Source organism: Panthera onca, chromosome A2 (genome assembly GCF_046562875.1).
Source record: "Panthera onca isolate mPanOnc1 chromosome A2, mPanOnc1 haplotype 2, whole genome shotgun sequence".
NCBI lineage: Eukaryota > Metazoa > Chordata > Mammalia > Carnivora > Felidae > Panthera > Panthera onca.
In genome coordinates, this window is record NC_138340.1 from 14,801,311 (window position 1) to 14,813,306 (window position 11,996).

Consider the following 11,996-nt stretch of genomic DNA (forward strand, 5'->3'; position numbering starts at 1 on the left):
ACCCAGGCTCCCCTCAACTTTTACATTTAAGGATACTGCAACGGACATAGCAAGTTCTCTGGCTTATGGAAGGGAGAAATCTACTCCAAAGACTCTGGGCAAAATTTGTAACTAAGAAATAAAAATATGATGAAAGCTAACTTTCCTTCAGCTTTATAGAAGTTAGTAACAGGGGAGCCTGGGTGGCTCAGTCAGTTAAGCAGCTTGAACCCGGCTCAGGTCATGATCTCAGGGTTCATGAGATCAAGCTTCCCGCGTCAGTTCTATACTCATGGCATAGAGACTGTTTGGGATTCTCTCTCTGCCCCTCTTCTGCTTGTGTGTGTACTCTTTCTCTCTTAGAAAAGAAGTCAATAATGTACCTTGTTGTGTCTTATGCAACAGAATATTTCCCTACTGTGTTAAGAAAAAAACAAACAAACAAACAAACCCAGAGTGGGACAGTAGTAGTTAAAGCAGTAAAAGCAAGTTTTATTCAGGAATTACTGCAATAGGGGGAAAAAGAGGCCTCAGTATAGAACTGGAACCCATCCCCAGTACAGCACAAAGTGGGGGTTTATAGCCAAGGAGCAGGGTTGGGGTCAGTAGATGGAACACTACTAAGGAAACCTCAGGGATGGAAGGATTCTAGTTAAACAGATCTAACAGGATTCTTGCTGTGGGCAGGCCAGGGTGGTCAGATGCCATACAAAGGAAAACCCAGTCACTTCCGCTTACATTTATTAAAGGATGTGATAAAGGATACATGATCAGTTAGATGAAGAGATACATGGAGTGAGGTCTGGGAGGGTCCCGAGCACAGGAACTTCTGTCCCCATGGAGTTGGGGTACATCATGCTCCCAGTGTGGATGTGTTCACCCATACGGAAACTCTCTGAACCCCATACTATTGGGATTTTTACGGAGGCTTCCTCACGTAGGCGTGACACATCATTAACTCCACTTCCAGCCCCTTTCCCCTTTCTGGAGGATTGGGGAGGGGGTATGGAGCTGAAAATTCCAAGCTTCTAATCATGGCTTGGCCTTTTGCTAACAGTCAGAAAGACTCCCCTCCAGGAGTCATCCAGGAGCCCATCCAGAGTTGCCTCATTAGAACAAGACATTCCTACCACTCAGGATATTCCAAGGAATTTAGGAGCCCTGAATCAGGAACTGGGGTTAAAGACCAAATATTAGAAAACGAGATGCTCCTAGTGTCTTAGCACTTAGGAAATTAGAAGGCTTTCAGGAGCCTGTGCCAAGAACCAGGGACAGAGACCAATATATATTTTCTATTATTTCACAGACACCAAAGGTGGGGTGTGTGTGTGAAGAATATTATGAGATATTGAGGGTGGGGAGTTCTCTTTAAACTGACTTGGCAAGGTTCTTGCTACAACTGGGTGATGCAGGCCAGACAAGGGCAGGCTGCAAGGTCCAGACCTAGAGGAGAACGACTCAAGTTTAGTCAGGGAGAGTCTTTGTCATTGGCTATCGTGAAGCCAGTTAAATTGTGGTATCATTTTGAGACCGATCATCCAGAGTTTAAAGAAAAAGGAATTGAATTATTCTAAGTATAGATATCATGGCTTTCTTTAAACATCAAAAATTATTACAGATTCCCAAACTAGACATGAAAAGGCTACTGAAGCATCCTTCAGGTTTTAATTTCTAGTAAGGTATATATCAATCACTATAAGACACGTAAACAAAAAGGCCTCTGGGGGCATCCCTCCCCCGCGCTTTTAAGAGTAAAGGGTTCCTGAGAACCAAGTGGGAAAGCCACTGTGAATTATCCCCAGCCTTACAGGTGCATTTCTTGCACTGATCTCAAGAAGAGCCATCGAGAGAAAATCCTAAGCACCTCTCTGTATCAGCCCTTGGCCAGGCCTACATGTTTTGGTTTTTTTAGGCCAGGAAGCTGGTGTCTGGGGACCTGAGGGACTTTTGGCCACAGTTTTGCTTTTTCCCTCTCTTTTCTCATTTTTTCTTTTCTTTCCCATCTTTATTTAGTTTGTTAGTACTGTTAGGGGGCACTTTTAGTTAGCATTCCTAGCAGTGAGTCACTGAGCTGCGGGGGCCTTGCGGCCATCCCCGTGACCGGGAGAGCCACAGTGACCACCACCGGCTCCTCAGGACCGTTGGCCAGGGCAGCTTTGCCCAGGTGGGGTTGGTCTGGCACAGCCCGAGTGGGACAGAGGCGTCCATGAAGGTCATTAACAAGAGTCAGCAGGGCTCCTCCAGCCTCCAGAGACTATTCCTTGAAGTCCAGAGCATGAAGGCCCTGAATCACAACCCCCGAGTCGTGAAACTACTTGAGGTCGCTGGCACCATGGAAGCAGGCGACCCGGTCACGGAGTCCACTAGCGAAGGACAGGTGTTTGAACTGCGCCATGCCTGCATGAGAAAGGGGGAGCCCCGAGGCAGATTCTGCCAGATAGCGCCCACTGTGTGGTACCACCACCAGGAAGGTGTCATCCACAGGGACCTAAAGCCAGAGAGCCTGCTTTTGGAATCCGACCCGAACATCGAGGTCGCATACTCTGGATTCAGCAATGAGTTCACCGCCGCCCATAAGCTGACCCCCTGCTGTGGTAGTCCCCCTTGGGTGGAGCCTGGAGCCATCCTCTATACAATGACTGTCCAGTGACCAGCAGGTCCCTGCCTTGGCAGGACTTCAGGGAGCTGTGGGAGCGGGTGCTGAGCAGGATATACCACGTTCCCCTTTCCACGTCTGTGCAGCGTGGGAGACCTGCTAGAGAGATTCCTGCCCCTCAGTCCCAGTGAGAGAAGCGCTTTAGAGGAAACCATGAAGGGCCCATGGATGACCATGGCCCGTGAAGCAGAACTACTAAAGCCTTACAGTGAGCCACTCCCTGACTACAAGGATCCCTGGCAGAACTGAGGTGACATTAGCTGTGGGCTATGCGTGGGACCAGATCCAGGACCTGCTGAGGGGCCAGAATTAAGAGGAAGTGATGGCCAACTACCTGATCCTAGGCTGCAAGAGCCCCAAGGTGGAGGGTGGACCATTGCTGCGAAGCCTCTGCCTTCAGCTGATCCTGCCAATAGTTGCTGTCCTTCCCGCTCCCACAGGCTTCAGCCCAGGGTCTCTGCCGACCCGGAGGAGCCTGGTTTCGGTGGGCCTGCCCACCTCTGCTGTGTTCTGTAACTCAAAAAGTCAGCGGCCTGGGGAGCACTGGGAGTCAGTGGAAGGCCAGCAGCCCATCCAAAGGGCCTGCCAGTCCCCCACCAAGACACAAGGACCATCCCTTTCCCCAGCACAGTCCCTAGTGTGACCCTGGGGCCTCCCCTCCACCCACAGCATCAGCAGCAGTGGTGATGCCCCACACGGAACCAGCTGCCCCCAGGGTTTGTCCTACAACTGGCAACTCCCTCCATGCTGGGCGGCCCGGTGATAGGACCCCAGCCTCTCCCTCTGGCAACCCCCAAGGCTGAATGGGCTGCTGGGAGCTTCTTCAACTTCTTACTCAGGCAGATACCGTGTTTCAGGCCACCTGGAAAGAACCGATGTGGCCCTTAAACCACAAGGAAGCCAATGAAAGCTCACGTGGTGGATAGCCAAAGAAGGGACAAAACCAAAGACTGTTTTTATATGGGCAGCAAGAAGATCCTGAGCTCCACCGAGCCCAGCAGCAGGTGTGGGAGGTGGGCCAGGGCTGACACAGACAGCCGTGGGGACGGGAGTGGTGCAAGGAGCTTACGGCTTGTATGTGGGGACACCGAGGACCACGGGCAGGGAAGGATGGCAGGTGCAGACTGCCAAGGTGGTCTGCACGGGATTCAAATCAAGGGGGTACCTGTGCTTCCACAGCATTCAAAAGCACTGAATCAAAAAATAATGGTGGGCTTAAAGGATGGCTGGGTGCCACCGGGGAGATAAGAAGAGAGGCTGGTCCTGGCTTCGGGCAGGTCCTCTGTCCCAACCTGGGTGAATCTTCAGAGACTGGACTGTCGTCCTGGGGTACTTCTTCCCTCCTACTCTTTTCTCTCGTCTTCTCTCGTGCTTATCAGGGACGGGAGATGCTTCTGTAGAAACAAACACAATAAAAAAACCACATTTAATGGGAAGGGATTTAACATGTATTTTCTTTTTTTTAAGACGGGAAGTAGGACTTATTGGTGGGCATGAACAGAGAAGGGGCAGTGCCGAGGTTCTCATGAGCACAGAGCCCTCCATTTGTCCAAGGGACCATGATAAGGGATATATTTGACCCCATAGCCATCTGGGGTGAGCAGCTTTTCAGCCACTATGTCTTCAAATTTATCCACGTTAAAGTCCCACTTCTTGGAAATGTGGATTTTCGGGCGGCCAGGGAACTTGAACTTGGCCCTACGTAGGGCCTCAATCACATGCTCCTTATTCTGCAGCTTGGTGCGAATGGACATGATCACTTGGCCAATGTGGACCCTGGCCACTGGGCCCTGGGGCTTTCCAAATACACCCCACATACCTGTCTGAGCCTAGACTGGAGCCTAGACTGTGGCATGAGGCCACACCTCAATGTCCACTGGAAAGGGCTGTCTCCAAGGTCCCTTAGGGCAACCTGTACAATCAACAGGCTGCATACACTACCACGGAGGCTACTGTTTGCAGCCATTGCACACTGGGCTCCCATGGGGAAAGAGCACAGTCGGCTTAATTGGCTGCATTGACATCTATTTTCTGAGTTGCTTTTAAATTTTGTTTGATGTTTATTTTTGAGCGTGAACGAGAGAGCGAGCGAGCGAGGGAGGGGCAGAGAGCGAGGGAGACACAGAATCCAAAGCAGGCTCCAGGCTCTGAGCTGTCAGCACAGGGCCCGATGCAGGGTTCGAACCCATGAACCATGAGATCATGACTTGAACGGAAGTCAGATCCTTAACCGACTGAGCCACCCAGGTGCCCCTGAGTTGCTCTTAATGCTGGATTGTGGGAGGTGATTATTGATACGACTGGTTCTCATTCATGTTTGTCTCAGAGAACACTGGGCTGTCACTTCCTTCAGCAGGTTTGATAATAGTAATATTAACACCAACAAATACCAGTAGCATTTACTAGTGGCCCCAGACCTTCTACACCATTTCAATCCCTTTTAGGTAAAAGTGCCCATTTACCAGACTAGGAAATGAATGTTGAATGGGGTTAAGCAGTTTGTACAATCGCAGAGCTGGTGTCCAGAGCACGTGCTTTGAATCTTGGGTCTACGGCCTCCCTTGGCTCAGGCCTGGGGCTTCTGCAGTCCCGCTTTTGACATCCTGCTGAGGTTGTTACACCGAGTCTCTTGATTAATGGACAATTCAGTAATACACAAGACGACACCAAACACTTGTGCGGTAATCTTCAGAGCTTCTTGTGAATTCGCTTGTTTGCGGGCCCCTAAGTCCTCTGAGTACGCAGGACACGGTCCTGAGTACAAATTCTACCTCAAAAATATGAAAGAAAAATGAAGTTGTCCAGAGTGCTGGCAACACTGAGGTGGTATGGAACCCTGTTCAGCCCGAGGGACAGTGCCTTGTAGGCCGGTTAGCACACAGGTGGGCCCCCTGGTGTGGGAGCCTGATCCAGATCTAAACGCGTCTACAGTGGTGCCCAGCAGGGTGGCCTTCCCGCTCTTCTCCTGCCTCCTGTCAAAATCTTACTAGCTAGAGAACAAATGTAGACTGATGTCTTGCGGATGAACTCCTATATATTAAAATTCACTTACTGGGGCGCCTGGGTGGCTCAGTCGGTTCAGCGTCCGACTTCGGGTCAGGTCACGATCTCGCGGTTCGTGAGTTCCAGCCCCGCGTCGGGCTCTGTGCTGACAGCTCAGAACCTGGAGCCTGTTTCAGATTCTGTGTCTCCCTCTCTCTCTCTGACCCTCCCCCGTTCATGCTCTGTCTCTCTCCGTCTCAAAAATAAATAAACGTTAAAAAAATAAAAAAAATAAATAAATTAAAATAAATAAATAAATAAATAAATAAATAAATAAATAAAATTCACTTACTGGACTCAAGAGCCCTTTTCCCTATCCCAGTGCTTTTTATTCATGTACAAATTAACTAGAACTCGCCTGAGTACACCCACTCGCTCCAGAGCTGCTGGGTCACATCTGTGCCCAGGCATCCGCCCCTAGAGGATCTATCCCCTATCCTCCCAGGCATGGGGAAGAGACATCTCATTTAGGGCGAGTGTTGAGCTTTTTCCAGAGGCACACTGCTCGGTGAGGTCACTGAAGAGTTCTGGAAGGGTCCTCGATTGAAAATTTGGTGGCAGTTCTTCTTTGGCAGGTCCCCGGGGTTGAGGTGCAATCCTGTGGCCTCCGCCTTCTTGATGATCATAGTCCTGGCACATAACAGTGCTCCCCAAGTAGTGTTTCTCCTCTCTTGCCTGCAAGGGAGTTACGAAAAAAGGAATTGCAGGGAAATTTCAGAAGAGACTGCTATGTATAGCCAAGGTGAGGGTCGGGAGTGTTTTGTGGGTGAGGCAGATTTGAAGCTGAGGCCTGACCAGAACTTTTGGGATCCTGAGTCCTCACGTGAGGGCCATGATTATTTTCTACTGCATGTGCTGCACGTGCCGGTTTCCAGGCTGCCTGCTGTTGGGAGGGCAGTTTTGAGCTTGTATGTAACACAGATCCGTTAGTGGTGTGGCCTGGAGCCCTGGCTGGAAAGGATCCTGAGGTCAAGGTCAGGCCCAGTGGAACACAGTCCTACTTATTAGGCATCTGTAATAGTTATAGTTCCTAGTACTGCCTTCACTGTTGCTCCCTTTTGTACTAAGATGATGTTAAAGGACTCTGTGGCAGAGCTTAACATAACCTGGTTACAACAGAAGCTTCTGAGTCAGAGAGCTCTCTTATCACCCTGCATATATCTGGGTATGGTGTATTTACAAGCACATATATTTATAGCCACTGCAGTTGTGCTTGGGATTTGCACCCTGACCCAGGCATTAATTTATTTAAAAGAATATCTTAACATTTTCAAAGAATTGAGCATTTTAATTTTTTTTTTTTAATGTGTATTTATTTGAGAACATGTGCATGAGTGGTGGAGGAGCAGAGAGAGAGGGGGGCGGAGAGAGAGAACCCCAAGCAGGCTCCATACTGTCAGTGGGGAGTCCAATGCAGGGCTCAATCCCATGTACTGTGAGATCATGACCTGAGCCGACACCAAGGGTCAGATACTCAACCAACTGAGCCACCCAGGAGCTCCAAGCTGAGCATCTTTAAATTCCCTATTTCTGTTACTTCTAATTGTATTGCATTATGGGCCAGAAATATAATATGTTCAATATTTGTCCTTTTATATTTACTAAATATATATTTTTTTGTTTTTAAAATATAATCAAAGGTATTTCCATTTCTTTGACGCTGGCTTGGTTTCTAAACATTCACTTTGTTGAGACATTCTTTTGGGTATATACATACAGATCAGTTATGTTTTCATTGTTTTGTATGCTTTTGTGTTTTTTTTAAAACCATTTTGGGCCCTTCATTCTCTCTTAATACATTTCTTTCCAAGCCTCCCATGCTCAATAGATTCTATGACTTACTGTTTCTCAGTTAAGATTGCTTTCAGCTCTAGATACCAGAAAATCTGACACACAGTAGTATGAACAAGCAAGGAGAGGAGATGAGGTCAAAAAGGTAGGCAGGGGTCAGGTTATCTGGTTACTTAAGCTTTTATTTTATTGCAGTGAGAAGCCAGTGAGAGGGTTATAAATGGGGATAGGAGGGAATGGAGGGGGAGTGGGGTGTCTGTGGGGGGTGGGGGTTGGGGTTAACATATATCATGGTTTTCTTTTTTTTTTTTTAAGTTTGTTTATTTAATTTTGAGAGAGAGAGAGAGAGAGAAAGAGCAAGCTTGCACATGGGAGAGGCAGAGAGGGAGGGAGGGAGAGAATCCCAAGCAGGCTCCATGCTGTCAGCACACAGCTTGATGTGGGTCTCAATTCAACAAATCATGAGATCATGACCTGAACCAAAATCAAGAGTCAGCTACTTAACCGACTGAGCCACCCAGGCACCCGTTTTTCATGTTTTAAAAGAAAATTTTTTTAATGTTTCTTTATTTCTGAGAGAGAGAGAGAGAGAGCATGAGCAGGGGCGGAACAGAGAGAGGGAGACACAGAATCCAGAATGAGAGAGAGAGAGAGAGAGAGAGAGAGAGAGAGAGTGCGCGCATGAGCAGGGGCAGAGCAGAGAGAGGGAGACACAGAATCCAAAGCAGGCTCCAGGCTCCGAGCTGTCAGCACAGAGCCGGACGCCGGGCTCGAACTCACGAGCCGCGAGATCATGACCTGAGCCAAAGTCGGACGCTTAACTGACTGAGCCACCCAGGCACCCCTTCATGTTTTTTTATGGAGCACTGTGGATGCTGACTGGAGAATGGACCGCAGGAGAGTATAGAGGGAAGCAGGAAGCTAGTTCGGAAGACAGTGTTTGCAGAAGATCAGTAAGAGAGGACAGTGGCTGAAACTGGTTGTAGAAATGGATGCAATGAGAAGAGGCTGCAATCAGGATGCATGTCAAGAGGACTTGTTGGAGGACTGCATGTGGTGGGGTGGGAAGGGAAAGAGAGTCAGTGATGGCTCCTGAGTGCTCCCCTCAGAAAAGAAGACCCAGGCCTAGGGGTTCTCAGCAGATAGATGGTATTCAAAGCTGGGAGCCTCTGTAGGTTTGCTCTGAGAAGAGAGGGCCCACAAGAAAGAGAAAGGGGCTGAGGGTCCCAGAGATCTGAAGGAGGAGGAGGAGGAATAAAAGGAAGATAGAGTAAGATGGGAGGGAATCGGGGGCGGGGGGGGGGGGGGGCTTGAGAATCCAGAGGAAAGAAGTGCTCAATCGTGTTTCAAATGCAGCTATAAGACTGAGAGAACAAAAACTGCATCTTGAATTTAGCAAAATGGAAAACATTGGTGACATCATGAAAGCAAAGTGGTGTGGAGGAAAGCCGGAATGGAATGGGTTCAGGAGAGGAGAGGAGAGGTACCTGAATGGAGCAGAGGAAAATGGGAAATGGAGAGGACTCTGGGGTCAAAGGAGGTCTGTGTTAATGCACAACATTAGGGCACCTTTGTATGCTGATGTTGGCAAGGGATCATTACTGACACAGGACTGCAGAACTCTGGGGTCATAAGCTGAAAGGACTTCTCAGCGCCAAGTTTACTTGAAGTTATAGCTTTAATCTTTAAAGTCTTTAAAATCAGTGGGCTTTGGGGGCACCTGGGTGACTTAGTCGGTTAAGCATCTGACTTCAGCTCAGGTCACGATTTCACGGTTCACGGGTTTGAGCCCCACATCGGGCTCTCTGCTGTCAGCACAGAGCACTCTTCAGATCCTCTATCCCCCTCCCCCACTTGCGCGCACTCTCTCTCTCTCTCAAAATAAATAAACTTTAAAAAATATATTTAAAAAATAAAATAAATGGGATTTTTGCCATTTAGTTCATAATACAGGCATACCCACAGAATATATCCCCCAATTAATGTTTTCCTGGAAGAATGTTTTCATTTTCAATACATAGCATAGAAGTTATTTCCCTCTCAACATTTTTAGCTGATATGTATATAAAGTTTATATTGAGTCTTTAAAAAAATACATTTTATTAAATTTTTTAAAATCTTTTTTTTTGAGAGAGAGACAGAGTGTGAGCAGGGGAGGGGCAGAGAGAGAAGGAGACGCAGAATCCGAAGCAGCCTCCAGGCCCTGAGCTGTCAGCACAGAGCCCGACGCGGGGCTCAAACTCACAAACAGTGAGATCATGACCTGAGCCGAAGTCGGACGTTCAACCGACTGAGCCACCCAGGCGCCCCCCCAAAAATACATTTTAAACGGCTTCAGAAAAAGTTCCACGTTGCTTCCAAATACAACCTGCAGGCCCATCACACTTTGGAGTGTTGGCAAGATGTACAACATCTGATGTTATTGGTCTACAAGTAGCCACTGCTAGTGCACACAAAGCACCTGTATGCCAATGACTATTTTTTTAATTTAATTTTTAAGTAAACTCTACTCCCAACGTGGGGCTCTAACTCCTGAGCCCGAGATCGAGGGGCTCTAGCGACTGAGCCAGCCAGATGCCACAAAATTGGTCGGGTTTTTTGATGGGACTTGCTATGCCTTATAATTTTTTCTGTTTAAAATAATGGGAAATAAGTTATCCTTAGGGTCTCTTCTTAGAGAAAGTCTGACATTTCAGGCATAGATTATGAACCATCGCTAATGGCATAGGACTTTCCAGCCTTGTCTTAGTTTTAAGTTTTCAATTACTTACCTTGGAAATTACTTCATTTCTTCCAAATCTTGTAGAATTGATGCTCCAGAAAGTCCTACCATGGATAGTTTGCCGTTTTGTATCCTCCCTGCACAGAATTGGAGCTGTGCATAAATTAGCTGGAGATGTGTGTCGTGACCTCATAATTGGAGTTAATCAGAAAAACTAAATAGAAAAATGACATAAGAAAATTATCACTACAACTCCCAACAGCGACAGATTGTTTTAATTATTCTGTCTTCTGAAAGGATATTTAAAAAGGGATATTTAGGGGCCCCTGGGTGGCTCAGTCCGTTAAGCCACTGACTCTTGATTTGGGCTCAGGTCCTGATCTCACGATCCCTGAGATTGAGCAGGAATCTGCAGCTTTGCACTGACAGCATGGAGCCTGCTTAGGATTCTCTCCCCCCATCCCCCCCCCCCCGCCCCTCTGCTAGGCGTGCTCTCAAATAAATATATATATTAAAAAAAGAGGGGTGCCTGGGTGGCTCAGTCCCTCAGGTGTGGGGCTCTGGATTTCAGCTCAGGTCACGATCTCAGGTTTGCGTCTAGTTCTGCGCTGAGTGCCCGGAGCCTGCTTGGGATTCTCTCTCTCTCTCCGCCCCTCCCTTGCTCATGCTCGCTCTCTTTCAAAATACGTATATAAATTTAAAAAAAAAAAAAAGAAGATATTTATAAGGGGTTCCAAAGGAGCCCCTCCACAAACCTCCCTGACGTTTTGGGAAGGATGAACGGGAGCTTCTGGTCCAGCTGGCCAGTGTGAATTAGGCCAAGAGGTCCGAAATAAAATATTCAGCCACTTGGGACTCCCACCTGGGAGTCAGGGAAGTGGCTTGGGCGTGGTCCCCCAAGGGGGTTAGGAGGTCACTGACCTGCGCGCCGGAGGTGCCTATGTGTGTGCAGCAAGGGACTGCACTGGACAGTCCCTCTAAGAGGCCTGACAAGGTATTGGGAGTTCAACCAGCCGGGGGTCCAGGAGGCGTTGTGCAGGCAACCACACGACCAGCGGTCCATAAGGACGATTATGGGAACCCGGAGAGGCAGAGGTGATGACGGGAACCGTGGCTTCGAAAAGACAAGTTCCAGGTTTCCAGGTACCGGTATTTCTATTTTAACCGATGAGTTTCCGTTTCAAATACCGGCTTAGGAGCTTCCGCCTGTGTTCTAAACCGCCTCCCCAACCGCCAGGCCTGAGCGAGCCGCTAGCCCCACCCCTACCGGCGGCACTGCGCATGTCCGAGGGGGCGTGGCAAGTGGGGGCGTGGCGAATGGGGGCGGAGCGAGGCAGCGGGAAGGGCGGGACGCGCTGGGTTCCCGGAGGCCAGGTTGTACCCCTGGCTAGCTCACCTCAGGCTTCCGGAGGTGTGGCACTTGCTGGCCTGCGAGAAATCCAGCTTTGGCCACAACAAATCGCGCCATCGGAAATTCGTGAAGATGCTCTATCACGATCACATCTCGAGTCAGGCTGTCCCGGGCCCGCCGGGCTGCGCTGGGTCTCTGGGGGGCGGGGCTCTCGGGAGACCAACGCTCCCTTGAGCGAGGCGGGTCGGCCGTTAGTACTCCGGGGGGCGGGGCGGAAGGCGGGGCCTCTCTTCCCCAAGAGGAGACTGAGGCTGCTCGCTGGGCTGAAGGCCTACAACTCCCAGGACGTGCTGGACGTTGGGTGCTCCTTGAGGTTCAGGGTCTTCTGCTTAGACTTTGTGGGTCTGACATTTTGCTTACTCCATTCCTGTTCCAATGTGCTGCAGTAATTGTTT

General features: G+C 49.0%; 1 long non-coding RNA gene and 1 other non-coding gene across 3 annotated transcripts; both read right to left on the reverse strand.

Annotated features, from left to right (window-relative positions):
* Positions 1 to 450: 450 nt before the first annotated feature.
* On the reverse strand, positions 451 to 11,766 carry LOC132678451 (uncharacterized). Of its 2 annotated transcripts, none has more exons than XR_014136680.1 (4): positions 11,112 to 11,766; positions 10,240 to 10,404; positions 5,098 to 6,352; positions 451 to 4,029 (listed from the first exon to the last, which is right to left on the reverse strand). It is a non-coding gene; the product is annotated as an uncharacterized LOC132678451 (long non-coding RNA). The 2 variants fall into 2 exon arrangements; XR_014136681.1 differs by having other exon boundaries at positions 5,688 to 6,352; positions 11,112 to 11,760.
* Positions 4,520 to 4,653, reverse strand: LOC132679971 (small nucleolar RNA SNORA70). Its single transcript, XR_009610449.2, has one exon. It is a non-coding gene; the product is annotated as a small nucleolar RNA SNORA70 (small nucleolar RNA).
* Positions 11,767 to 11,996: the final 230 nt, after the last annotated feature.